The following is a 24,409-nucleotide window of genomic DNA, read 5'->3' on the forward strand; positions in this document are numbered from 1 at the left end:
CTACTTTCGTTCCTTCGTTGCCTGCAGTGACAGACTAAAAGAGCCGACCAGTATTTTTTTTTAGGCACCGTTAAATTCTTGTGGGGACGAGCATGGTCTAGCACGCACGGATTAGATTACTCTATCCCCACGCAACTCTCTATCTCCTCCAAGCAGGCAGGCAACACAGTGTAAGTTGACACTTTCCTGTGCTCCCGTGCCGAGAGCGTGCACGCGAGGCACGCACATCCTAAGACGCATGCGCTTTGCTGTTACTCTCTTCTCGGTCGGCGATGAAATGGCGTCTATGTCCGCGCGGCTGATGCGCTAACAGAAGTTGTGCTGGTGGAGTTATCGAGGTAACAGAGTACGCGGCGTTCTAGAGCAGCCAGTGACTTAGCTATCGTGTGTGATACAGACGGGCCAAAAAGAAGAATAGAGACTCGAGTGGCGGGTTTGGGCGGGGCGCTTCTCCGGTCGGGCCTGAAGAGAAAATGGAGGAGGTGAAGGGATTCGTTGTGGTGTTCTGGCTCAGTTCTGTTGGGCGTAGTGTCTCGCTGCTTTTCCCAGTGCCAGGGAGAATGACGAGTAGGGTCGGTGGATTGGGTTTGTTGTGCTGATTTAGGGCGGGAGGGGGGCAGGGCGAATAGAAGAGGATTTCACTACTATAGTATCCCGATCATCACGTGTATAGTGATGTGATGTCGAGAACGTCGGTTGTGTGGTGTGGGTAGGGACGGTACTACGGACTCTGTAAAAAAAAGATGGGTGGGAGGATCTCGTGAGTCGGCGCGGAGAAGGCGGGGCTGTGTTGCGTCCTTTGCGCCAAATAATTGGTTTGTGACGTCACAGAGCTTTCCATGGCTACGGCTACGGGCGATTGGGGTGAAAACGGTGGTTGCTGTGCGTGTGTGGTAGGTGTCCATGGCTGGCTGCCGATAGGTGAGAGAGATTTTCACAATACACGTGCATTATGTTTTAACGGTAAGTGGTAGAGAAATTCGAGGTAAGGTGGGTTTTCGGACAGTATGGTAGCCGATCGAAGATATTTAATTTCTTACATGTTTCGGGTATTTAACACGTTAAAAAGTAACTTATTATTTTTGGCGTCATTGTTTTCTAAAATTGTAGACCACTATTTTGCCAGCTTGAAAGCCGATACTGAGCTGTGTTTTTTTTTTTTTTTTGGGGGGGGGGGGGGCACTGTTTCTCTGAAATGCCAGTATGCATGCCTTTATTTAGGTTGTGATAAAATTAGACTACAGTCCACCCTCTAAAAATTCCGCAATTCTGTTTAGTAATTATAATTTTCTACACAATGGTGAGATGTGCTTTAAAAATTAATTCTCAAGTTAGTCTGTAGTTTAAGCTTTTTGTAGTTTGGGTTTTTATGTGATTATGGTGATCATTTTCGAAGGACATAGACTTCCAAAGCCTCCTCATCATACAAACCACGGTTTCCTCAGGGTAGTTTTTATTCAGTTTTTATTAAGCAGTTAGACATAAGCAATTGGTAGCTAAGAAGCTACAACATTTTACAGGGCATTTTTTAGAAAAACTAATACAGTGCATTTAAACTATACTGGTACTTACTGTAGATCAGGGCTTAGTACCCCAGTCATTGAGACACAGCTAGCTAGTCAGGTTTCATGCATGGTACAGATTTGCATAGAATGGAGGTATTGCATGCAAATTTATCGTGCGCATATTCATTGATGATATCCTGAAAACCTGATTGGCTGGTGGTCTTCCCGGACAGGTCTGTCATCAGCAGCAGATGAATACATTAACTGATTGTATCCGCCTACCAGCAGGTGGAGATAGAGAACACTGAAAAACCATAGTGCCTCTTGGACGTCTAGCCCCAACTGCCTTCAGTATTTCTCTATCTCCCAGGAGGTGTGGACGTAACTTTATCAGCTCCTGGATTTCAGACTGCTGGGGTGGCTCCTGTGCTTTGCCAGTTGAGCAGGGGTGTTGTGGCTGCTGGTGTCCACTTTAAAGGCATATAGGTTCGCCCTTTCCCTGCCTTACCCATTCCCCCTGCCTCCCGGAGTCCCTCTGTTGCTGCCTGCCTCCAACTTTCCTCACAGCATTAAAAAAAAAAAAAGAGCGCGCTTTTACTGCGTGGCTGTTCTGAGGCTTTTTCTAGTGATCCTGGTTCTGTGCAGCTTAACCGGAGCTCGTTGACTCGGTCTTCTGAGGTGAGAATGGTGCCCAGCTCCTCTGGGGAGGTCCCGTGGACGCCGTTCTGATCGGGGTAAGTTTTGGCGCGAAGCCGCCATTTTATTGCTATATTCCCGTCCTGTGAAAAAACGGACGAGTTAAGTGCTGCTCCCGTTGTGGTAAATGCAGATCAGCAGCGGGGCTGTGTAAAATGTGCTCCTTAGACGCTCACGCTAGTTTGAGCATGCCGAGCGATGTTTCTTCTCGCTTGATGGAGCTGGCAAAGGGCGCCATTTTGGAAGCACTGCATGCCTCAACCCTTGTGGTTGCGGAGGAGTCTGAGTGCAGGGGGACGCCTCGTTTAGAGGCTGCCAGAGGAGCTCCTACATCCGTTTCTCCTAATTCGGAGGCGGAGCATCAGGGTGAGTTTTTCTCCCCTGAGTTTGTGCTTTTAATGCATAAGGCTTTTATGCTGAAAAGAGCTCTGCCGCAGGTGTCTGACAGTACGTTGCCTCCTGGCTTCCCTCCGGGTGTTGATGCCCCGGGGATGACTTCAGAGGTTATTTTCTCCCCCGAACGTTGGAAACACGCTAAACATAGGTAAATTCCCCGTCTGAAAGTGGTGCATATCCTCCTCCTCCCCCCCCCCCCCGTGGTCGGGCAGTGGAGAGTCTGAGGGATATGGCAGAACCTCAGGGATGGGTGATCCAGAGGAGGGTGCCTGTTTGCCACTGGATTTGGATGATTCCACCACGACAAGCTGCCAGCTCTCATTACTGATGCCTTGCAGGCCCTCTTGATTGATTATCCTGCTGAAGGCGACGCCTCCTCTGTTAATCTTAGGATGGTAAGTACTAAGAAGCCTACTTGGGCCTTTCCTGTGCATGACTCCATCCAAGAGCTTATTTCTGCTCAATGGTCTGACCCCGATGGGCCTTTAAAAGTGGCCAGGGCTATGGGTCAGCTTTACCCTCTGAGGAGCACTTGGCCCCTTTGGGGATGCCTAAAGTGGATGCATTGGTCACGGCGGTGACAAAAAAGACCACTCTCCCAGTAGAGGGAGGAGTCGCTTTGAAAGACATGCAGGACCGGTGGCTTGGGTCCGTGCTGAAGCGGTCCTTTGAAATTGCGGGCCTCGCCCTGAGGGCATCTTATTTGCAGTTCCTATGCAGCCCAGGCATGTCTTTCCTGGCTACAGCAGGCGGTGGAACAGCCCGCCGATGGTGTGGGCCCCCTTTCTGAGGTTGCCCCACGGATGGAATCGGCTCTGTCATTTTTGGCTGATGCCCTGTATGATCTGGTCACAGCTTCGGCTAAACAGATGTCTGTGGCGGTGTCCGCCTGCCGCCTTCTTTGGCTGCAACATTGGGTGGCTGACATGGCTTCTAAGCAAAGACTGGTGAGGCTACCCTTTCGGGACTTCCTGTTATTTGGAGAAGATTGTGAAAGACCTGGGGGAATATAAACCCCATAGGTTACCTGAGGATAGGCCGAGGCCGCTCGGGGCGCTCTGCTGGGTTTTCTCAACGTGCCCGTTTTCAGCAGAGGAACTCCTTTCGCTCGGACAAACATTCCGCAGGGGCCAGTTCAAGGCCAGGAGTTCAGGGGCGTCCTCCATAATGATGGGACGCCGGTGCACTCCTCCATGCCTGCAATAGGAGGACGTCTTTCCCTCTTTTTAGAGGAGTGGACCAAGATTACCTCATATGAGTGGGCCCTGGACCTGATCAGAGAAGGTTACCGCCTGGAATTCGATGCCCCGGTGAGAGACGTGTTTGTGGAGTCCCAATGCGGCACTGCCGTAAAACGGGCGGCGGTAGAGGAGACCTTACAAGTCTTGCTGCACCTCAGAGCGGTGGTCCCAGTGCCTCCCGCCGAACGCGGCCGCAGCCGCTATTCCATTAATTTTGTCGTGCCTCGAAAAGGTGGGTCTTTCAGACCGATCCTCGACTTACGAAGAGTCAACGAGACTCTCAGTACGACATTTTCGCATGGAAACCCTGCGCGCCGTCATTGCGGCGGTTCAGCCAGGAGAGTTTCTCACGTCTCTGGATCTAAAAGAAGCTTATTTGCACATTCTTATCTGGCCTCCACACCAGCGGTTCCTCCTCTTTGCGGTGTTGGGAAAACATTTCCAGTTTTGGGCTTTGCCTTTCGGTCTAGCCACAGCTCCCCGTACCTTTTCCAAGGTAATGGTGGTCGTAGCTGCCTGCCTCAGGCGAGAGGGTATCAGAGTTCACCCTTATCTCGACGACTGGCTCATCAGAGGGGATTGAGCAGCCGAGAGTCATCTCGCCACAGCCAGAATGGTGGTAGTCCTGCAGGCGCTAGGCTGGGTGGTCAATATACCAAAAAGTCACCTGACCCCCTTCTGTCTCTCGAGTATTTTGGGGTCCGGTTTGACGCGGCATCGGGGTTTGTCTTTCTCCCCGACCAAAGGTGGTGCAAGCTTCAGAATCAGGTCCGTCTGCTCCTGCGGATGCCTTGCCCATGAGCTTGGGACTTTGTCCAGCTGCTGGGGTCGATGATGGCAACCTTGGAGGTGGTGCCTTGGGCGAGAGCACATATGAGGCCTCTGCAGATTGCCCTGCTTCAACAATGGTTTCCGATGTCCCAGGAATATCAAAGCAGACTAACGTTGCTCCCTGCGGCCCGGCTCAGTATGGAGTGGTGGCTCTCCGACAGGATGCTGCACCAAGGAATGCCTCTTGCACTTCCTTCTTGGTGCCTGGTGATAACAGATGCCAGCCTTCTAGGCTGGGGAGCACATTGCCAGGGAAGCTATGCTCAGGGTCTGTGGACACCCGTGGAAGCGGGGTGGTCCATCAATCGCTTGGAACTGAGAGCGATATTCCAGGCTCTTACGGCCTTTCAAAAGACTCGCTTTTTCAGCAGAAGGAGAGATCCTCACTCGGCGGGGTTGGATGCTCTGGCTCAACTCTGGCCCTCTGAGCTCCTGTATGTGTTCCCTCCTTGGCCCTTGATAGGGCGAGTCCTACTGCGGATTCGACAGCACCGAGGTCTGGCGATTCTCATTGCTCCAGATTGGCCAAGGCGTCCGTGGTATGCGGATCTCCGCCGGATGTTGGTGGACGCTCCGTTGCATTTGCCCTTGGTGCCGAACCTGTTGGTTCAGGGTCCGGTGTCTATGGAGGATCCCTGCCGATTTGGTCTTAGAGGGCGCAATTGAGAGGCAAGGTCATCTCCACTGTCTTGCAGGCCTGCAAGTGGTCCACCCCTGCAGCTCATGCTCAGATTTGGCGCAAATTTGAGGCGTGGGGTTTTCAAAGGCGATCACACCCACGCGGGCTACAGTTTTGACAGTGCTGGACTTTTTGCAGGAGGGCTTACAAAAAGGCCTAGCTTACAATTCCCTGCGGGTGCAAGTGGCAGCATTATCATGCTTTTCGAGGGAAAGTCGCTGCCCGATTTCTCAGAGGGGTGCTTAAGCTCCGTCCTCCCGTCCGGTTGCCCTGTCTGCCTGGAACCTGGGGCTGGTGTTGAAGGCTCTTCAGTGTTCGCCCTTCGAGCCGCTTAAGCAAGCTTCGGTGAAGGATGTGACTCTCACTGTCTTTTTGGTGGCCATTACATTGGCTAGACGCGTGTCTGAGCTGCAGGGGCTGTCCTGTCTGGACCCTTTTCTGCAATTCTCGGAGTCCGGAGTAACGGTACGTCCAGTGCCTTCCTTCCTGCCTAAGGTAGTTTCAGCATTTCATCTGAACCAGCCCATAATTCTTCCTTCCTTTTCTAGGGAAGAGCACTCCGCCTCCTTGTCACTGCCCCTGGAGGAAGACCCCGGAGGAGCGCAGTGATGTGATAGGCGAGAGGAGGAGCGGCTGCAGAGACTGCGTTTTAAGACTCAGGCATTTGCAAATGATTTGGGCTGTGTTTAAAAACATTTTTCGCTTCTTTTCTTTTTGGAGCGGCCGCTGCTTCTCAACAGGAGAAGCAGCAGTGGCTGGACAGCGTTACTACTGGCATCTGCGGGTGGCGAGGGGTTTGATGCGCCGGGGTGTGTGTGTGTTGATGTGCTTCGGGTGGGGGAAGGGGGTGTTTGATATGCTGGGGGGAGCCTTGGGTGATGCGCCGAGGGGGGGGGGGGGTTCTGTGGTGCCGTGCTTGGAGGAGTAGGGAAACACGTTGGTTGGTTGCCTTGCCTCTCAGTGTTCCGCCCTCGACGTCATCACGTTTTGACGCGAAGGCGGGACAGAGAGAGATGGTGGCAGACTGACTAACCTTACGAACCCTTCACTTCAGTGAAGCCACGGAGTCAGCTTCAGAACGTTGGCGGTGGAAATTATTATAGTAGATTACCGGTTACCTACTGCGGTGAACAGTTGGTAGTGACTTGATACTCTTGAAACGTACTCTGCCCTGTTGTTTCTATCTGTCCCCAAAGTCATCTCTTGCATGCATTAACTCCACTTCCCATTCTTTGTTTTCCTTTCGTAGTAGGTGATGACAGATAAAGACCTGCACAGTCCATCCAGTCTTCCCAAGAAGATAAACTCATAACATCTCTTCCCACCCCTGTGGCACACTCTCAAGTTTGATTCCCCCTCCACCCCACCCATGCACCAGCGGCTCCACTCTCAGCTTGCCCTGCCCCCACCCCAATTCCCATCCTCAGGGCACATACTTGGCTTTCTCTGTTGCCTCTCCCATTCTCAGGGCACAAACGCAGCCACCAATGTCAGCTGCTGTGCTCTCTTTCTCGCCCCCCCCTCCACCTGCAAAGATTGGGTGGAAAGAGGAGGAAATGAGTGGCTGCCCAGGGCCACTTCCTTTTCCTATGCCAACCTAGACTTGACTATTTCTATCAGGTGAGCCTTTGTACAGCCCCACAGTTCAAATAAACAGTTGTCTAGGTTAGCTTAGGATGAGAAGGCAGCAGCTGACCATGGGTTCTCTTCCTCCTCTTCTTGCTATGCAATCCGCAGGGGAGAGGGAGAGAAAATGAGCTGAACAGCTGATATCGGTGCCTGTGCCAAATTCTGCAAGACAAGTGCAGAATTCACATTCTATAGAGGTAGGGAATTCTGTGCAATTTTGGGCTTGAACGTTTTTGCCTTTGTACTTCGCAGAGTTAGAAGAATACAAAAAGTAGAGGCATTATTTATTATATCAGCGTCATTTGTTCATAATTGACCTTGAAAGGATCAGCTTGGCTGTGTTGCTTTGAATTAGATTTGGAAATCTCAGAACCTGTCAAAGGTTGTGTAAACTAAGGGAATTTGTCTCTCTCTTTTTTTTTTTTTTAAGGATAGGGGCATCCTCTTAAGGTTGCAGTGTTACTGAAAATAGAAATGAAATTAGGGTTGATGTAATTTTACAGTATCAAACCACTTATAAACTTTAGGATTTGTTGATGTGAAGAATAGTTTACCAGTACTGAATTTTTAAAAATAGTTCAATACTGCAATAGTTTTTAGCATAGCTTCTTGAAGGAAAACTGGCTTTTCAATATTCTTGTTATAATCCTACTGGAACAGGCCAGGTGGTGACTGGGTCTCGCTCCTGATTGGCCATGTCGGGGATTGGGCTGACATCTGAGGCAGTTGATGTCGGGTGCCAGACCCTTTTTAAGTGTACCTCTGCCTGCCTAGGACGCTCTGGCATTATGTCCTTCAGCTATGAGATTCTGCACAGTCTGTGTGGCACAGTGTGTATTCTCTTTTGTATGGTTGCCATTATTCTCTTTCTCTGTGTTTGTTCTTTGAGTCTGTAGAAGTCTGGGTCCTCTGATTGCTTTGCTGTAGTCAGCTGTGTTCAGCTTCTCTGTTTACCCTGCTTCTTTGTATGCCTTGCCTTTCCCTTTCCTGCTGTGTGAGTCTGTGGGAGCTTACTTCCTTTGTTTGGGTTTCCCTATTAACTCTTTACTCACTGTTTCTGTTGAGGACTGTTCCTTATGTAAGCTGTGCTTGAGCAGTCTCTCTTAACCCTTTTCCTGCTGTATCTGTTACTGGGTTCTTGTGAGACTGCTCTTCGTCTGAGCTGTGTAGCTAGAAATAGTCTCTCTGTGTAGCCTGCCCTAACCCGTTACCTTCTGTTTGCTTCTACTGAGGTCTGCTCCTTACCTAGCTGTGTGGGTCTTGCTGTCTTTCTGTGCGGTTTCGCTTTTACCGTATTCTTGCTGTAGCTTATGTTTGGGGAAACGTAGGCCGCTCCTTCGTTTAGCTGTGTGGCACAGCTTGGGTTGCGCCTCTGTGTTGGTTCCCTTATTCTGGGTGGTGTCTATATCTGTGTGTTTGGACAGGTAACCTTTTGTTGGTGACTGTGTGCGTGGTCTGAGTGCCAGTCCTGGGACTTCTCTCTGTTTTTTTTCCCCCTTCCCTTCAGCGTATTTGGGTTCCAGTTCTCTGTACGTGTGAGTTCCTGTTCGGCCTTGTGGCCCATACAAGTGGTCTGTTTGCCTTTCTGGTGGTGCTCGCTGGTCTCCCTGAGTTTGCTGGGCTTCGTTGCCCGTTGTTTCTGTATAGCGTGCGCTTGGTCTGGCCTTGGCCTAGTCCCAAGGGCTCATGATCAACCTAACAATTCTTTTTCTGCTGCACTTCCATCTCTAATATTCCTTGAACCATTAATCCAAATTCAATGGTATTCATTGATCTATAGGACACATGTTTATTCCTGGATCATGTTTTTTTCATATGCCATCAGAGAAACAAGCCAGTTTAGCTTGAAACCACAAGCATGTCAGAGCATTTTGTGAAGTCATTGTGGATTTTTAAAGCTTCTGTGCCATTAGTTGATATATTGTATGTTATCCCTTCCAACCTGCAGGTGGAGGTAGAGAAAACTGAGCTCTGCCAGTGATATCACTGGTTTCAGATGATGATCCCTTAAACAATCCAATATTTTTCTCCATTTTTCAGCAAGTGGTAGGTCATACTGATGGTGCACCTATCCCAGACCTGGCTTCCCACTCTGCTGGCCATGGTTTTAGCCTAACTGTTGCTCCCAAGTCACAGTCTTGGAACTGTATCTAGTTGGCTGTTAATTTTGATAGTACAGCTTTTATGGAAATGCAGGTTAACTCATTGGCCAAGAAATGTTTTTTTTTTTAATGATTAGAAAATTGTGTAATACCCAGAAATTCTTTAATAGATGTTAATTTGAGCATTTAACTCCAGCTCTGATATTGTCTTAACTTGACTACTGTAATTTGATGTGTTTGGTCTGTACTAAGAAACTTCTGAAAAGGTTGCAAATTGTGCAGAATACAGTGTGGTCCGTCTGATTCTTGAACTTTCCAAGTATGAGATATATTTCCATTTTATCTTAAATTACATTGGTCACCTACTGAAGCCAGGATTATTTTTAAACTTTTTTTTTTGTTTTGTTTAAAGTTTACAAGGTCTGGTTCCAGATTATTTTTTTATCTCGCTTTTGTTTTGGAGCTGTTTTGAGACTTGGAGAGAGTAAGCAACATTAAGTTGTTTACCTTTCCTTCTGCTAAGGGAAAGAAGCGACTAGCAGTTTTTGAGAAATTGTGGGCTTTCCAAGCAGTAAGGCTGTGGAAGGATTTTGGTAAAGTTTTTGTATTTACTCAGCAGTATCTTACATTTGGAAAGAAGGTTAGAAACGTCTATTTAGGAGATTTGTTTTATGAGATGTTTAGTATTTTAATGGTATTTTATGTTGTGTTTATGTAATTCCCAGGAATTGTCCTGGCTTCTTGACCACTGTGACATGCTTAGATCTGTGAAGTGTTAGCGGGATATGTCAGAAATGTAACTGAGCTCAGAGCTTGACACCGCAGCCTCTGGATGCACTTCTTAGTGCTGCTGTGTGAGGCTTTAGCTTGGTCTTTGTGGAACATTGCTCCAGGGGTGTGAGTCCCTATCCATCCACCCGTAACCATTCACTCTAGTTGTATTCCCCATGGGTTCCTCCTGCAGCTCATATGCTTTCCATAAGTCCTCGCTTTGGCAACACATATATTTGTTTTATTTTTTGGGGGGGCTTAGCCAGCTTTATCGTCTTTTTCAGGGGCTAATCTTATTGTAAAGAAACAAGTAGGGAAGTTCCATCTAGGTGCACCCAGAGATAGCTGGAGATGCTGGATCCCTGGGCCAAGGTAGACCCATGCGCGTCTGCCATGTAGTTGGGGGTATGCTGGATGGCACGCACTGTACTGTCTGCAACAGCTAATAGCTGAGCAGAGATAATGGATTATTTTTATAGTGTGCAAATGTGGCTCATACAGTCTCTCTCCTTTTACGTGTGCTGGTTTTTCCCGCCCCCCCCCCCCCCCCCCCCCCCACTGGAGTTCTGTGTGACTGCAGAGCACAGAAATTTTCAGCCATGCAGTATTCAACATTTTTGTGCAGGATCTGCGCTGCTGAGGGGAATTGCCTGGCTGGCCTCCTCGCTGCCTCTGAGTCTTGGTGGGCTCTCCCCAGTCTACGGTAAAGGAAGTCTGACTGGCTCCCCCACTGCCCCTGAGCCTTGGTGGGCCTTCCCTGTGCCTGCAGGGACTGTCCTTCCCCATGTTAAACTGGTACAGCGCTGCGTAACCCTGGCAGCGCTATAGAAATGCTAAGTAGTAGTAGTAGTACCTGAGCACACCGTGCTGGTCTAGTGGTCTCTTCAGGGGCAGGAAATAACCCCTCTCTTTTCTGCGTACTGCTGCTGCTCTTTGGCCGGTTCTGACGCTGCTTCAAAATGGCCACTGAGACTTCAAGCAGTAATCTCGCGAGACTGTCACAGGAAGTCTCGGCAGCCATTTGGAAAATGTGGCGACACAGGCCGGGGGTCAACAGCAATGGCCAGCAATGAGGGGGGGGGTTCTTTCCGGCCCCAAAGAGGTACTCCATGCAGCTTCTCCTAATCCTACCTCATGAGTGAGTTGCTGGGGCGGCTGAAAAAAATATGGTTGCGTGTGGATGCTAGGGATGGAGGGGTTCTGTAGAAAAAAATAAAAAAGTTCCTGTGTCCCTCCGGACCGGTCCAGCATGTCTGGTGGGTTGTGCATGCCTTTCAGCAAGTGGAGACTGAAAACACCGATTCTTGAGAGAGTCGATAAGAGCCCAGCTCAGTCCTTGCAAGTCTCAGTATTCTCAATCTCCAGCAGGTGAAAGATGTGGTGAGCCCTTCAGTCTCATTCTTAGCTTTCTTCTTTAAAAAACCCTCAAAATGCATAATAACTTTAAAAAGTAGGCTCTCTTCCTCTTTGCGCCACTGGGTGTTTGTTCGCTGGCTGAGGCTGAGACCTGCGGGATTTTCTGGTGCCTCGGGTGTGCGCACTCAGATGGTAGCGTCTCTCTTCTCTCCCCAAGCTTTTCCTGAGCTCTGGCCTCCACCCCTTCAAAGGAAGGGTGTTGCAGAGCTGAGGGGAACAGTCATGCTTTGCTTGGGAGGAGAGAAGAAGCGGAGCACATTTAATTGGGGGGGAGAACCCAACGCACTATTGCTGGTACCTGTAACCTGGTCCCCAAGGAATTTGCCTGAGTTGACCACCGGGAGAGAAGGGACCGCTGAAGGCTCCGCATGTGAACTCTGACCTACTGCGCTGCTGTGGCTGCTGCCATCGACCCCAGCACCTGAAGATAGTCTCGTGCACACAGGGCTCTCTGTCCCGGGAGGTCCCACACTTGATTCTACTTGACAATGTGCGACACTAGGAGAAATACCCGTCCGTAAAGAGTATCGAATGTGATCCCCAGTTGTCTGCGTCGGAACTAAACAGCTCTTATTCACATTGATCACCCAACCTAAGTACTCCAAGAACTGCACCACCTGTGCTGCCACCTGCCAACTTTCCTGATACGACTTCGCGCAAATCAACCAATTGTCTAGGTAAGGATGAACTGGAATGCCCCACATGCGAAAAGCAGCCGCAATCATCAGCATAATCATGGTAAACGTCCCTGGCACTGTTGCTAGTCTGAACTGCATCACACAGAACTGAAAATTATGACCTAGAATGGCGAAGCGTAAAATGCTGGGGTGCCTGTTGAATTGGAATGTGCAAATAGGCCTTTGTCAAGTCCAGGGCCATGAGAAACTCTCCCGAACGCATGGTCACAGTACTGACCGCAATGTTTCCATTCGGAAAGGTAAGACCCGGAGCACCTGGTTGACTGAGATTCAGAATGCGGCGATAAGACCCCTCTTTTTTTGGGATAACAAATAGATGGAGTATCTGCCTGTGCCTTTGAGCTCTGGAACCTGGCAAACTGTCCGCAAGCTGATCAGCCTGCATAAAGTCTTCCTTACTGCCCGAACCTTCTCCCTCGAGCGACAGTGAGACTCCAAAAAAAGTGTCTTACAGAGTAAGCAAATTCCAGAGTGTAGCTTTCCCAAATGATCTTGAGAACCCAACGGCCTGAAATGATTTGGGCCCACCTACCCAAGAAATCTCTTAACCTTGCACCTATGGGAAGAGGAGGATGGGCCCATCCGTACACCTTGCATAGGGCGATTTTGAGCTTGAGAGGGGAAACCACTGGCACGACCTCCGGCCCTGCCTTCACGAAAGGGCTGTGAACACTGGAAGTATCGGGACTTTTGGAAGGAAGCTCCTCTGCCAATTTGGAAATGCCTGGAATCGCGTCCCTGTTCTCGAAAGGTAAACACTGTCCAACTAAAGGGTTTCAGCCCAACTTCTGGAAGACGAGGTACTTCAGATTAGAGAGCTGCATGGGAACGGGGTTCGCGGGATTCCCACAGGGACGGAAGTAGCTCTGCGGGGTTCGCATGGGGATGGAAGCAGTTCTGCGGGGTTCCCGCGGGGACGGAAGTAGGTCCTGCGGGGTTCCCGCGGGGATGGAAGCAGTTCTGCAGAGTTCCCGTGGAAGTGTAAGCTGCACTGCATCAGCCTCTCATCTACTGAGTACCTTGAGTGCTGTCTCCTCCTAGTCCTCTTCCTCCTTGCTTTAACAGCACAAATGTGGAAAGTCTTCCATTAAGGAGGTGGTAGAGACACAAGTGATGATGGAATTCGAAAAGGCTTGGGATGAACACAAAGGATCTCTAATTAGAAAATGGAAGTTATAAAAATCCTAACCTTAAATGGCTGCATGTGTATGGATGTGTCAAGTGACGCTTAGATGCCGACTCTGGCTGTGATTAACTAGGGCCGATACCAGGCAGACTTGTATGGTCTGCGTCTAATATATGGCAGTCTGGTTTGGGATGGGCTAGAAAGGGCTTAAACAGCAACTTCAGTGGCTGGAACATAAGGACAGTGCTGGTCAGATTTTTACGGTCTGTATCCCACAAATGAGAAGATGAGTAGACTGGAGTGGGCTTCAACGAGAACTCCAGCAGTTGGAACATAAGTATAGGGCCAGACAGACTTCTATGGTCTATGTTCCAGAAACATGACAGAAAGTATGTAATATCACACTTGTTGATTTAATCATGAATTGATAATGAGGGTGACTATTGGACAGACTGGATGGACCGTTCAAGTCTTTATTTGCTGTCACTATGTTACAATTAATCCTTTTTGCTCCCGGGCTGATGCGCAGACCTCAGGTCTGACACCTGACCTACTGGCGCGTGCATGTGGTGACTTCTCAGCACACAGTGCCAGAAATTAGTAACAAATCTTACATGTGCACACCAGAGTGTTGTAAGTTTCAGCTTCCATTCCTTCCATGCCTACAGTGATATGGCTCAAATCCAGAGAGAGACTGAGGGAGCTGACCAGAATTTTCTTTTATGTACCATTTAATTCTTGTGGGGATGGGTTAAATTCTTGCGGGGACGGGTGGGGACGGGTTAGGATGGGTTAAATATTTGTGGGGATGGGTAAGATTCCAGTGGGGATGGGTGAGATTCTAGCAGGGACGGGCGGGGATGGGTAAGATTTCTGTCCCCGTGCAACTCTCTACTTCAGATTTCCCTAGACTTTTAACCAACTTATCCGACTCTTCACCAAATAACAATGGTCCCTGGAAAGGGAACTTACTGAGCTTGGAATTGGAAGCTGTGTCCGCTGACCAGCCACGAAGCCAGAGGGTTCTCCGTGCTACCACTACTAATGTCATGGTCTTTGCTGATTCTCTCAATCATAAAGAGCATCTGACAAGAACACCGAACCCATCTGTCTTTGCCACTTCCTAATCTACCAAGGCAAAATCATGTGAGTCCCTGTCCAGCACTGACCAGTGGAAGCTTACTCTTGCCACCAATGCTCCCGAGATGGCCACTTGCACTGCTAGGGCCGAAACATCGTAACAGTGCTTTAAAAGTGTCTTAATCCTATGGTCCTGAGGGTCCCTGATTACCGTGCCTCCATCCACTGGTACGGTATTCTTGGTCACAGCTGAGATCACTGCATCCACTGCTGGGGGCTTTAGCAATTCTTTATCCTGGTCTGGCACTGGGTAAAGCTGAAACATAGCCCGAGCCAGATGAAAAGGAGCATCTGGAGCATCCCACTGCGCCTGAACAAAGTCCCTTATGTCCTGATGCATAGGGAAGGATCTGCCTGACTTTTGCCCTCCCTTTAACCAAGGGATCCACCTTATGCTAAACTGAAACCTCCTGAATTTCCTCAAAATTCAATGTATAAGCCACTAAGAAAATTAGTTCCTGCAAGTCTTCCTTATTTAAGACCCTTTCCACTGTAGGGTCCTCCCCACTGGCGCTAACTCTTCCTGAGAGATAACTGCATCTTTCTCTTCCATACAGTCTTTCATATCAGCCCCTAGAGTGAGCTCTTGACTCTTCCAGGAGAGTCTGGATCTTTTGCCCCCCCCCCCCCCCCCCCGAGGAAGGTGCTGGGGCCACAGTCGCCAGAGGAGCATATTGCTGTAGGGTCATTCCATGTCAAGTGGTCTGATTTCAGAGAAGTGCCCTGCTCGATTATCACGGATTTCGATGAAATTTTCTGTGAACGTTCATACATGTCCCAATGAACATTGGTAAAGTTTTACGTTCGCCGATGCAATGCTTGCTGAGATATAGTAATCTGTTTGACCCCATACTGCAGCCTTCTATGGTATGACTCCGAGATTTCTTCAACTTTCAGACACTGTATTTCCGGCAATATTTTGTTGAGAGAAACAAAACTTAGCGCTCTATTAAACTAAAAAAATCTTCATGAGCGATTTCCAAGAAGAAAACTTGGAGCAAACTTGGTCTGAAAAATTTACATCACGAAAAAATTGTAAAGTTTGGCTTTTTATGTCTCTGGAATTAAAGGTGTGATAAACGTGAAACTTTGCACAAAACAACTTATCAACACAAGGTTTTCGAATATAAAGTTTCATTCTCCTAATATTTTCCATTAGTTCACAAATTGAGTGTAAAGTTGATGATTTTTGCAAAAATGCCCAAAATAGGGTATTTTTAGCCCACTTTTACAAAAAAAGACCTTCTGGAAACTCTTTTTAATCAATTTCATTAGAAAGAGCATGTTTCAAACCCCTTAAAAAAGTAGGGTTGGTTTTTCATCGCTGGCATAGGCCCTAGAAATAGGGACAAAGTTGAGGACGTTGCTATCGCAACGTCATATACTTCAACATGGACTAATGGAAAATATTAGGAGAATGAAATTTTATATTCGAAAACCTTGTGTTGATAAGTTGTTGCGTGCAAAGTTTCACGTTTATCACACCTTTAATTCTAGAGATATAAAAAGCCAAACTTTACAATTTTTTCGTACCGCAAATTTTTCGGACCAACTTTGCTCCAAGTTTTCTTCATGGAAATCGCGCATGAAGATTTTTTTATTATTTTGTTTAATAGAGCGCAAAAAGTTGTACAAGATGGCCAAGTTTTGTTTCTCTCAACAAAATATTGCCGGAGATAGTGTATCAAAGTTGCCGAAATCTCGGAGTCATACCATAGAAGGCTGTAGTATGGGGTCAAACAGTTGACTATATCTCAGCAAGTATTTCATCGGCGAATGTAAAACTTTACCAATGTTCATTGGGGACATGTATGAATGTTCACAGAAAATTTCATCAAAATCTGTGATGGTCGCGCAGGGACCACCAGGCCACTTGATGTGGACTGTAATAAGAATGCTTTGTACATCTGTAGCACAAATTCTGGAGGAACCCCACCCCCCCCTTTCCGGGAGTCCTCCATGTAATCCCCCAGACCCAGCAGCCACTACCACCTGCTGTGAGATCTGTGCTGCACGCTGAGGGAGGCTGAGGATCCAATATGGTGGGAGTTCCCGCCAAAATGGGTCCCGTCTTGCCTGCAGTTCCCTATTCCACAGAGGAAACCACCATAGCGGGAGATTCCACACCTCAACTCCCTGCATCTGAGAGGCCCGACGGGCCTGCATTCTTCAACACTGTACAAATTTTACAGACCCCAGCAGCTGTAAGACTGTGTGTCTGACAAACTGAGCACTGACGCAGTTTTTCTACCATGGTTCTCAAATTAACCCGCTGAAATGGCCCGAACCTCTCAGGAGAACCAGCCACTAGAGTAAAAAGAGGAGCAGCGTTGGTTGCCTTTTTATTTATATATTTTTTAAATAAGCTGCTGGAGACTGAGAATACTGAGGCTTGAAGTGGCTGAACTGGGCTCTTGTTGGCTCTTTCAAGAATCTGTGTTCTCTTTGTTCTCAGTCTCCACCTGCTGGAAGGCGTGCACAACCCATCAGTCATGCTCGACCGGTCCAGAGAGATGCTAAGGAAGGAGAAATTGTTTTATCTGGAAGTATTGTTCTTGGAACATCTCGACCTGGGGTTCTGGGTGTGCTTTGTGCTTCCCTTCCAGTGCACCAGAAAAAAAAATCATTTTTTGATTCCCGTGATATGGTTATATCTGGTATACACAGAGTAGCGAGAGTCACTCTGGTGTTTTGCTCGCTTGGTGCAGTGGTTGATGGGGCATGAGTACATTACAAAGGCACCTTCTATTGTTTGGGCAGATGCATGCTGGACTGTTCCAGAGAGCACCTCAGCTTATGCTGCTGATGCTACTGGTAGAATTCAGTTTTCTCTACCTCTACCTGCTGGTGGGAAGGGTTAATGCCCATTCCTTGTCATCAAGCAGATGAAGCCATTACGTATGGGTTGTGTCCATCAACCAGCAGGGGGAGATAGAGAGCACTCAACTTTTCACAGTGCCTCATGGCCAGCCAGCTCCACTGCCTCTTCAGTATTCTCTATCTCCCCAAGCAGGGTGGCTGCAGCTTCTTTGAGCTCCATCAAAAATCTGCCTGGGGGTGGCTCCTGGCTTGCCAGTTGTTAGCCTGGGTGTTAGAGGCTATAGCAGCTTCACTTTGAAGGCACATAGGTTAGCCCTTTCCCTGCCTTACCCATGCCTCCGTGGATGTGGACATATTAGCTTGCTTTTCCCTGTCCTTTCTCACTCAGTGGATGCAGGCACATTGGTTCGCCTTTCCCTGCCTTTCCCACTCATCTGAGCCTCTGGAGTTCTTATTACCTCTGCTTTCCTCACAGCGTTAAAAAAAAAAAAATGGAACAGAGGTTTTCCTTTGATTCTTTTATGGGACCGGAGCTGTGATACTTGGTCCGGTGAGGTAAGAGTGTTTTCTAACTCCTCCGGGGTGGGGAGCTGTGATACTCGGTCCGGTGAGGTAAGAGTGTTTTCTAACTACTCCGGGGTGGGCCCGCAATCGTTTTGGCGCGAAACCGCCACTTTGAATTTTCCCGCCGTTTTTGGTGATGGCTGCAGAGAATGTAAAGCACTGTTCCCGGTGTGGCAAGCACAAATCAGCAGCGGGACTCTGTAAATTATGCTGTACAGGTGTAAGAGCCGGCCCGAGCATGGCGAGCGATGATTCTTCCTGCTCAGAGCTGGCAGCGGACGCCATTTTGAATTCTCTGCATGGCGCGGCCTCCGTATGGACGGAGAGCCCTGAGCCCGGGAAGGGGGGGGGGGCACCTCGAATTGAGGCTATTCAGGAAGCGGCTAGCCCCGGACGGGATCTGTGATTTTGTGTTATTATTGCATAAAGCATATATGCTGAAAAGAGCTCTCCCTCAAGGTTCGTCTGAGGCCCCCTCTATTGTCCGTCCGTTCCCCCCCCCCCCGATGGATTTTGGCCTGGGACTGCCCGCTGAGGCTATTTTCCATGATAATTGGCATAAAGAAAAGCGTAGAAGGGCTAATTCCCCTTCAGATTGTGGTGCACCTCCCCCCCCCCCCCCTTGTTGTTGGGCTGTGAGGATTCGGAGAGTTCTGGCAGGCCTTCGTGGTCTGAGGAGCCAGAGTCAGGTGCAGAATTACCACAGGATCTGGATGATCCCTCCGCGGTGAGGATTTTCCACCGTGATGAGCTGCCAGCGCTTATTTCAAATGCCCTACAGGTCCTTTTCTATTGAAGAGCCTGACAGTGGCACGGCCTGCTTTGTGAATCCTAGGATGGCTAGTACCAAAAGCCTGCTTGAGCCTTTCCTTTGCATGACTCCATCCAAGAGCTTATTTCCGCTCAGTGGGTTGACCCCGAGGGACCTTTGAAAGGCCAGGGCTATCGGGCAATTATACCCTCTGCGTGAGGAGCATTTGGCTCGCTTTGCAATGCCTAAAGTAGATGCCCTAGTCACTGCGGTGACAAAGAGAACTACCCTCCCTGTGAAAGGAGGAGTTGCCCTGAAGGATATACAAGACCGTAGGTTGGAAGCAGCACTTAAATGGTCCTTTGAAATTGTAGGTCTTACTGTTCGGGCATCTGCATGCAGTTGTTATGCTGCTAGAGCCTGCCTGGCGTGGTTGCAACAGGCAGTGGAACAGCCTGGAGATGGAGCGCAGCCCTTCTCGGATGTGGCTCCGCAGCTGGAGTCGGCCTTGTCCTTTTTGGCTGATGCCCTTTATGATATTGTCAGAGCTTCGGCTAAACAAATGGCAGTAGCAGTGGCGGCTCGCCGTCTTATTTGGCTACGACATTGGGCAGCGGACATGGCCTAAGCAAAGGATGGTGAAGTTGCCCTTTCAAGGCCTTCTCCTATTTGGTGAGGAGTTGAAAAAAAAATTGTTAAAGGCCTGGGAGATCCTAAACCCCAGCGCTTGCCCGAAGATAGGCCGAGGCCTTCCTCCAAGGGCCAGGCGGTCCACTCCTCTTATAGACCTCTCTTCCGTGAAGCTAGAAGGTACCGCCCGGGGCGTTCTGCTGGGATCACTTCTCGTGCCCGTTTTTCAGCAGAGGAACTCCTTTCGCTCGGACAAGCGTGCCGCAGCCACCGGCTCTAGGCCTGGAGTTCAGGGGCGACCCTCTCAATGATGGTGCGCCGGCCCCCTCCTCGCTTCCTGTCATTGGAGGACGTCTTTCCCTCTTTGCCGAGGAGTGGGCCAATATTTCCTCAGATCAGTGGGTTCTGGACCTGATCAGAGATGGCTACAGAATAGAATTCAACGCTCCAGTAAGAGACGTGTTTGTGGAGTCCCGATGCGGTTCTGCCGCCAAACGGGCGGCGGTAGAGGAGACTTTGCAAGGTTTGATTCAGTTAGGGGCCGTGTCCCCGGTACCTCCCGCCGAACACGGCTACGGCCGATACTCCATCTACTTTGTGGTGCCGCGAAAAGGTGGGTCCCTGAGAGTGCGGCATTTCCACATGGGAACCCTGCGCTCCGTCATTGCTGCGGTACAGCCAGGAGAGTTTCTCAAGTCTCTAGACCTGAAAGAAGCTTACTTGCACATACCAATTTGGCCCCCGCACCAGAAGTTTCTGAGGTTTGCGGTGTTGGGAAAACATTTCCAGTTCCGGGCCTTGCCTTTTGGCTTCGCCACAGCTTCCCAAACTTTTTCGAAGGTATTTAGACGACTGGCTCATCAGAGCAGACTCTGTAACAGAGAGCTATCAAGCTACAGCCAGAGTGGTCTCAGTACTTCAATCTCTAGGCTGGGTCGTCAATATGGCCAAAAGTCACCTGACCCCCTTGCAATCTCTAGAATATTTGGGGGCCAGGTTCGACACAGACTCGGGCTATGTATACCTACCCGAGCTAAGGCGGTGCAAGCTTCAGAATCAGGTCCGTCTGCTCCTGAGGATGGCCCGCGAGCTTGGGACATTGTCCAGCTGCTGGGATCGATGACAGCCACATTGGAAGTGGTGCCCTGGGCGAGAGCGCACCTGAGACCTCTACAGTATTCCCTACTTCAAAGATGGTCTCCAGTTTCTTAGGATTATCAATGCAGACTTTCTTGGCTCCCTGTGGCCCGACTCAGCATGGAGTGGTGGCTCTCAGACAGCATACCGTGGCGAGGAATGCCGCTGGCGCTCCCCGATTGGTGTCTAGTAGTGACAGATGCCAGCCTGAAGGGCTGGGGCGCACATTGCAAGGGGAAGCATGCCCAGGGTCTATGGACACCCGAGGAGTCGGAGTGGTCCATCAACTGCCTGGAGTTGAAAGCGGTGTTTGAGGCGCTTCTGGCCTTTCAAGTGACCCTGGAAGGATTGGCTATCAGAGTGATGTCGGACAACACGACAGCAGTGGCCTACATAAATCGACAAGGCGGCACTCAGTGCAGAGCACTGGCCGAGCAGGCCGAACAGATTTGCCACTGGGCCGAGCTGCATCTTCAGTTTCTGTCGGCAGCTCACTTTGCAGGTCAGAGCAACGTGCAAGCTGATTATCTAAGCAGGCATCAGATCGATCCAGCAGAATGGGAACTAGCAGACGACGTTTTCCTGCAGATATGTGCCAAATGGGGCAAACCCGTGATGGATCTTATGGCGACAAGTTCAAATGTCAAAGTCCCGTGCTTCTTCAGCAGACGGAGAGATCCTCGCTCGGCAGGGTTGGATGCCTTGACTCAGCCCTGGCCTCCGGGCCTACTATATGTGTTCCCTCCGTGGCCCTTGATAGGGTGCGTGCTCCTGCGGATTCGGCTGCACCCAGGAGAAGTGGTCCTCATCGCCCCGGATTGGCCCAGGAGGCCTTGGTATGCGGACCTCCGACAGATGCTAGTGGAGGCTCCCCTTCCTTTACCTCTGGTACCGAACCTGTTGTCACAGGGCCCGGTAGCCATGGAGGACGCCTGCCGCTTTGGTCTTATGGCATGGCGATTGAGAGGGCGCAATTGAGGGACAAGGGCTATTCAAACACAGTCATTTCCAGTCTCCTGCAGGCCCGCAAGCGTTCCACTTCCGTGGGTTATGCCAGGATTTGGCGCCAATTTGAGTCTTGGTGTGCTTCAAAAGCGATCACACCCATGCGGGCTCCTGTCTCGCCGATTCTGGACTTTTTGCAGGAAGGTGTACAAATAGGCTTGGCCTATAATTCCCTGCGGGTGCAAGTGGCAGCGTTGGCCTCCCTTCGTGGTAAGGTTGAGGCCGTGTCTTTAGCTGCTCATCCAGATGTGACATGGTTTCTTAGTGGGGTGCTTCGGCTCCGGCTTTCTGTGCGAGCACCCTGTCCAGCTTGGAACCTGGGGCTAGTTTTGAAGGCCCTGCAGGCTTCTCCTTTTGAGCCGCTTTGGCGAGCATCGGAGAAAGATTTGACACTAAAGGCCGTTTTTCTTGTGGCCATTACTTCGGTGAGACAGGTGTCGGAGCTCCAGGCGCTGTCCTGTAGAGACCCATTTCTGCAATTCTCAGAGTCCGGGGTCACGGTTCGGACCGTGCCTTCCTTCATGCCTAAACCAGTCTATTTTCTTGCCCTCCTTTGATGAGGAGTTTCCAGAATCTTTTGGGCAGTTGCACCTGTTGGATGTGCGCAGAACTCTGCTGCAGTATCTGCGAGTTACTATCTCTTTCATGATCTATGATCATTTGTTTGTTTTGCTATCAGGTCCTCGCAGAGGGTCTCCATCGTATAAAGCCACTGTTGCCCGCTGGCTCAAAGAAACTATCTTTTCAGCTTATCTGCTTGCCGGCCGGTCTCTGCCTGTAGTCTTTAAGGCGTATTCTACCAGAGCGATTTCTTCCTCTTGGCCTGAAACTGGAGCACTCTCTCGTCAAGAGATATGCAGTGCAGCAACATAGGCTTCTAAGCTCTCTTTTGCCCGACATTACAGGCTGGATGTGGCTGCCAGGAGGGATGCGCGTTTTGGAGCACAAGTGCTAGCGCGTGGTGTGACCTGTTCCCACCCTATATAGGGATTGCTTTGTTACATCCCATACGTAATGGCTTCATCTGCTTGATGACAAGGAAGGGAAAATTAGGTTCTTACCTTGGTAATTTTCTTTTCTTTAGTCATAGCAGATGAAGCCATGAAGCTCCTGTTAACACTTTGTTGACTGCCTGTTAAAACTGCATGGTGGTTTTGCGGCCGCTTACTTAGGTGGCATCATCATTTACTTCAAAGACTGGAGAACCTACATAATCCAGGTTGTCACAGTACCGGATAGTTTAAAAGACAGCTGTATTGTCAGCGAATCCAAATAAATGCTTCCTGGGAAGACAAGGAGGTCTAGTACCTAGGGTACTCTGTTGAGAAAGCGCAAGTGAGACCCCTGCAGTCATGCAAGTGCTGGCATCCCTGGCCATAAAGGCAGGCGTGAACCATCTTGGGGCTCAGGTATTACTGATGATTCCAGGGTTTGCCAAGAAGGCAAGCCATTGACCTGCCTTCTGTAGAAGAAAGCCTCTGAGAAGGTGCATTGAACATTGGAACTGGACATTGTTTTCCAGACCCTATAGAGGGCCATTGCTTGGAACTGGTGCTGGTCAGCCCGGGCATCAGTTGACCCTTTGTGGTACAGACAGATACACCGGAGGAGATGGGGGCTTGGGCCAGTCAGCCTAAGAAGTGGATGGCGAACACCCTGTGGCCTTCAGCAGCTGGAAGCTGTTTCCTAGAGAGCAAAACTATGCAGTAATTGAAAAGGAAATCTTAGCTGTCAAGTGGGCCTGGAGGTATTCCAGTATTATCTGCTAGGATGTCACTTTTTGCTAGTCACAGACTATGAACCGCTCAAGTGGATGACTTGCCACAAGGAGACAAATGCCTGCATCATGTAGTGGTTTCTCAGCCTCTAGCCCTTCAGTTTTGAAGTTTTGACTTTGGATGGGCCGAGAACATTCCAATGCTGATTTTTGTTAGGTGGATCCTGACATGGCAGGCACTCAACTGGGCATGGTTGAGCTTTGGAGGAAAGTATATGAGGGAGTCTGTAGGATGCTACCACTTCCCCTTAAGCATTCTCCCTTACAATGTCAGATTCCATAGCGTCCCCAGATCAATCCAGAGACTTGTGGGTTATGCCCCTCCTCTAGCAGGTTAGATAGAGAGAACTCCAAAGATCGCCACAAGAGGGCATGTGCAGCCAATCTTAACTTCAGTATTCTCTCTATCTAGTAGGTAGAAGGGTGTATAAAGTGCAGCTCTGTGGTCTGAGGCTCCTATCCCGTTCCCTCGGGTGTGTTGAGCCTTCTTTGGGGTTGAGGTGTCGTCTCAAGGCAGCGAGTCTCGTTTGGCGGGAAAATATGTGTCAGGTGCAGCGCGTGGCTCCGCCGGCGCCATTTTCGCTTTACCGCCGCCTTCACAGGATTGTGTAGCGGTCGGGTCAGCTGGGAACGCGTCCGAACGTAACGAGTCGGGTTCTTCTCTCCCGGACAGAGCGAGTATGGGGGGATTTTACCCAGAGTTTGTGTTTCTCATGCACAAAGCCTTTTTGATGCGTTCAGAGGGAGAGGGTCAGTCTGTGGCCATTTTGGACAACTCCGTTGCTTCCTGATCTGATTTGTCTCAGAAGCCAGCTAAGAGGTCCCGGTTTCACTTAGAGGACCCCAGGGGGGCCGATTCCGAACATTCAGATTCGGATGGGGCCCCAGGGTCCGGGGAATCCTTAACAGATTTGCTGGAAGAGGGGGAGTTGCCTGCAGGTGAGGGAGATGACCCCACCGCAGCACGGCTATTTAGAAGGGAAGAGCTCATTCCTTTCATTGTTCAGGCATTAGAAGTTCTGAATCTGTCTCCTCCGGAATCCGCCATCCCTCCCGCGATGAGCTCTTCTATTATGTCTGGCACTAGAGCACCCTCGGAAGCCTTTTATATTCATGAGGCGATGCAGGTGCTAATTCAAGCTCAATGGGATTCCCCAGAGGCCAGTCTTCGGGTGGCACGGGCTGTGGCCAAGCTTTGCCCGTTGAGGCAGGAGGATTTGGAGTCCTTACGTCTCCCGGTGGTAGATTCTTTGATTTCTGCAGTGGCAAAAAAGACCGGATTTCCCCGTAGAGGGAGGCACAGCTCTAAGAGATCCGCAGGAGAAGAAGCTTGAAACTGCGGTTAAAGCTTCGTTTGAAGTCGCAGCCTTGACGTTACAGGCCTCGGTCTGCAGGTCATATGCCGCCAGAGCATGTCTGTCTTGGGTACAGAAGGCAGGTTCACTGGAGGAGTTGATCGATGTTTCCCGCTTTTGGAGTACGGGTTGGCTTATTT

The 24,409-nt window shown here is 49.7% G+C and overlaps 1 protein-coding gene across 4 annotated transcripts in view; it reads left to right on the forward strand.

Moving 5' to 3' along the window:
* Window positions 1-256: 256 nt before the first annotated feature.
* DIDO1 (death inducer-obliterator 1) overlaps window positions 257-24,409 on the forward strand; it is a 366,889-nt gene continuing 342,736 nt past the window's right edge. For 3 of the 4 annotated variants that reach the window (XM_030213635.1, XM_030213637.1, XM_030213638.1), the window contains exon 1: window positions 263-338. The gene's annotated coding sequence lies outside the window, so the exon portion shown is untranslated. Of the gene's footprint in view, window positions 339-24,409 lie in introns of all 4 variants that reach the window. The other variant, XM_030213636.1, reaches the window with a different exon arrangement.

This window comes from Microcaecilia unicolor, chromosome 8 (genome assembly GCF_901765095.1).
Source record: "Microcaecilia unicolor chromosome 8, aMicUni1.1, whole genome shotgun sequence".
NCBI lineage: Eukaryota > Metazoa > Chordata > Amphibia > Gymnophiona > Siphonopidae > Microcaecilia > Microcaecilia unicolor.